A 4,593-nucleotide genomic window follows, 5' to 3' on the forward strand; every position below is an offset into this window, starting at 1 on the left:
TTTGGGGAACAACCTCCTTCCCTCAGTTAGAGCATTGAAGATGGGTCGAGGCTGGGTCTTCCAACATGACAATGACTCAAAGCACACAGCCAGGAGAACCAAGGGGGGGCTCTGGAAGAAGCAGATCAAGGATCTGGCGTGGCCTAGCCAGTCTCCAGACCTAAACCCAATAGAGAATCTTTGGAGGGAGCTCAAACTCCGTTTGACCTCTGGAACGGCAAACAAAGGCTACTGTACCAAATATTAACATTGATTTTCTCGGGTGTTCAAATACTTATTTGCAGCTGTATCATACAAATAAATAGATAAAATCATATATTGTGATTTCTGGATTTATTTTTCAGATTATGTCTCTCACAGTGGACAAGCACCTACGATGAAAATTTCAGACCCTCCATGATTTCTAAGTGGGAGAACTTGCAAAATAGCAGGGTGTTAAATACTTATTTTCCTCACTGTATAGTGTTATTGACCAAACAGTAGCACAAAAGCAGGAACTGAATATTGCTGTGTTTGTCAAACCAAAAGAGGAAGTCACACCCCACAGTAGTTGGCACACTAATTTCTGATGTAAAGTAAGGTGGTAAAACAAAAGCTTTCTCATGAAGCAACCAACATTCAAAGTAAGGAGAAATACGTGTACATATACAAATACATACAAGTCATGAAGTAGCATGAGGTCAAACCTACAAGGTACACACCAAACGGGTCAGCTGACGTGTCTGAAAATGGATGCAAAGTAACAAACACAGCTGTAAAATGCAGTAGTGGTATGAGGAATGATTAAAAATGAATTCAAAAAATCTATTAAGCATTTAAGGGATGCAAGTAGTTTGCCATTATGTAACCTTTAAATTGGAGGATTTATGATTTCCTACTTCACATACATGGAAAAAAATAACCCCCATTATAAAATCCACGGTCATAGGTTCTTACAACCTTAAAGGGCTGATAGAATACTTAAAATGTTTTCTTGTCATAGTTGAATAACGACAGTTTGGTGGGTATACAGGACATACAATACATAGAACCTTAAAATCCCAAAGATGCCACTTTTCTCTGCAAATCTCTCTGCCACTTCACTTACTGACATATGACTAAAATATTCCTCTTATGTATTTTCAGGCATCCTTTGTATTTCCCATGAATGAAATATCTTACTCACTGTGCAACAATAAGATCGGCACGGGAACATGAAATAGGTTCTGTGATTGAGGCTCAGACATCCATGGCGTACAGGAAGCGGGATGCACGGGTCCATCTCCCCAGGAACAAACCCTGTGTCGGGGGGGGCAAACTCGTTGGATGTGCAATTGATCATTGGTACTTTAAGTTTTGGCCATCTTCTGGTATGAAAGCTGTGCAGTCTTTTATACATGAGACCCCTGGAATCTTTTCACTTTGGCAGATCAACTTTGCTTATTGCAGAAATACTGTATTAACAAAATGTGTGGTTGTGCTCATTGCTAAATAATTGTGTGTATTCATTGAGGAAGTTGGTTAAACGTTCTCCTGGTGATGCACATCTGTACAAAGAGACTACATCCAGATGGTTTGCTTAAGCTTTTATAGTTTATACCATATACAGTGTTGTTGACCAGACAGTAGCACAAAGCAGGAACTGAATGTTGCTGTGTTTGTCAAACCAGAAGAGGAAGTCACACCGCAAAATCTCAGACGCCTCTTTTCTCTGAAAATCTCTCCGCCTCTGAAAACGGACAGATCTCAACGAGCCACATCAACTCGATGGCTCCTCCTTATTTGGCTCTGGTCTCTCTGACATGAACATGGGCTACACCACTGATCTGAGATCAGGTAATCTTCTTACTAAGATGTGACGGGTATGGCTGCAGCCTGGAGCGTCCCATGTCATCCGTCCCGTCTCATGCCGAGGTGTGTCCAACGGTAAATTCAGAGGGTCAAAAATACGAAATCGCGAAGAGACCCGACAGCATTCTGCCCCGGGTCTCAGAGACCCGACAGCATTCTGCCCCGGGTCTCAGAGACCCGACAGCATTCTGCCCCGGGTACCAGAGACCCGACAGCATTCTACCCCGGGTCCCAGAGACCCGACTGCATTCTACCCCGAGTCCCAGAGACCCGACTGCATTCTGCCCCGGGTCTCAGAGACCCGACTGCATTCTGCCCCGGGTCTCAGAGACCCGACAGCATTCTACCCTGGGTACCAGAGACCCGACAGCATTCTACCCCGGGTCCCAGAGACCCGACTGCATTCTGCCCCGGGTCTCAGAGACCCGACAGCATTCTGCCCCGGGTACCAGAGACCCGACAGCATTCTACCCCTGGTCCCAGAGACCCGACTGCATTTTGCCCTGGGTCTCAGAGACCCGACAGCATTCTGCCCCGCGTCCCAGAGACCCAACAGCCGATCCAGCGCCATGCTGATAAGCAGTTGTATTTGCAGCAATGTCCCAGTGAAGTGTGAAAACAATATGGAACAACACAACAACAATATTCAGAAATGAGCAAACTATATGTATACAGTATCAGCATGGCGCTGGCTCGGCTGTTGGGTCTTTGAGACCCGGGGCAGAATGCTGTCGGGTCTCTGGGACCTGGGGCAGAATGTGGTCGGGTCTCTGGGCCCCGGGGAAGAACGCGGTTGTATTTTTCTACTACCGCGGCCTCGGCTTTCGGGTCTCTGGGACCCGTCCTGCATTGGACTGCGTATCTCTGCTGCCACGTCCTTGGGCCAGAAGGAGATTGTATTTTTCTTCCACTTCCTGCAGCGGTTCTGTTGTATTTTGTGTTGTATTGTATGAAAGGGAAAAAAAAATAATTTAAAAACAAAACCAAATGCTTGACCTCTGTCGGGAGAGAAATTCCTTCCATGGCTGCAATGTGGATCAAAGTTGCAGCTATAAGGAATTTTTTAGTTTGCCTATAATTGTTGTGGGGGGTGTGCGGTGAGGACCCAAACGCAGAGAGAAGGAGGCGGCAGGAGCAAGTCAACAAAAAGTCTTTATTACAGTCCACAAAAACACAGGGGAGGGCAAAGTCCAAGACACCGGAAATCCAAAAAAACACCAAAACCAAAAGCAGAGCAGGGTAAGGCGATCACGAGGGGATATTCCAGGGGAGTACTCACAGAGAACAAAACGGGAGGAACGGGAATCTCCAGGAACGTAGAAACATGAAGTACAACAGGCTCGAGGATGAAACCAATGACGTAGCAAACACATAGAACATGCAGGCTGACAACGACAATGATCCAACAAGAAGCAGAGGAAACACTGGGGTTAAATACAAGAGGTGATTAGGTAATGAGGAACAGGTGAGACATCAGGTGAATCACATTAGGGCGGGGCAGGGCAATCAGACAAACAAAGTAAAGCCAGACAAGACAAGACAAGACAGGAAGCCGACTTCACAATAAAACAGGAAGTGAAACACACAGACGCTTACCGGGGGACGGAACAGGACACAGCACACAGGACCTGGGAAAACACTGAGACATTCACAAGGAGGCAGAAACGGGAAAACAAACCCAACAAAAACCCCAAACCACAACAATAATCTGCATTTATTTTAGGGGATGACATGTTTTTAAATATTAAAAAAAACACCAAATATTTCAGTCATTAGCATGATAGTTGACAGAAGCTTTTACTTTGAAAAGTAAGAGAGATGTAGTATTTTATTCCAGATTCTACTTTCCAGATTTTATAAAGGAGAAGCTCGGGATGGCAGAACGATTTTTTTTGTTTGCCTATAATCTGCATTTATCTCATAGACGGACATATTTTTTAAGTGTTTTATTCATCAGTATGATAGTCTGCATTTATCTTGTAGAATTTTTTTTTTAAAAGACACCAAATATTAAAAGTTTTTTTTTCATTAGCATGATAGTTGATTCCAGACGATAGTCTGCATTTATCTTGTCAACACATCCATAACATTCAGAAATGAACTATATGTATGGCAAAATAAACAGTTTTAACGTTTTTCAGTTGATTGCAACAAATGTGGTCACGAATTCACCCGTGACTCCATCTGGAAAATTATTCGCGATTTCGTATTTTTGACCTTCTGAATTAGAGTTTGACACACCTCGGCATGAGACGAGACCGCATGAGACAGGACGGATGACATGGGACGCTCCAGGCTGCAGCCATACACTCTTGGGACTAGGTCGCAATGATCCTACAAATTGAATACATTGTTCGTCTGCTATTTCATTACTAAATTCACTTCTGAGATCAACTATGTAAACGTCAAATATGTGCCGTTTTACAAAAACTGATGGCTAATTAAATTTTGTCGGACTGTCTGAGTTCAGTGGCGCTCCATACCCGCGCAAGGTCACTGCGGTCAAGCCAGCCGACACTCGGATCTCCGTCGTCAAATATCAGCCGACACTAAATTTGTAGTGCGCTCTTTTACCAGCAAATGTGGTAAATGCATTTTAACGGCCCAGCTCGACCAGCGAACGATACACGTGCGACTACTTCCGGCTTTCAAAATAAGGTGTTAATACAAAGTACATATAAAAACAAGATTAATGGATTATATTCACCACAAGTAACCTCACTTGGTTTTTATCCAGATACATCTGTTTGCTGGCGTACCTTA

Source organism: Etheostoma cragini, chromosome 21 (genome assembly GCF_013103735.1).
Source record: "Etheostoma cragini isolate CJK2018 chromosome 21, CSU_Ecrag_1.0, whole genome shotgun sequence".
In the NCBI taxonomy this organism is placed as follows: domain Eukaryota; kingdom Metazoa; phylum Chordata; class Actinopteri; order Perciformes; family Percidae; genus Etheostoma; species Etheostoma cragini.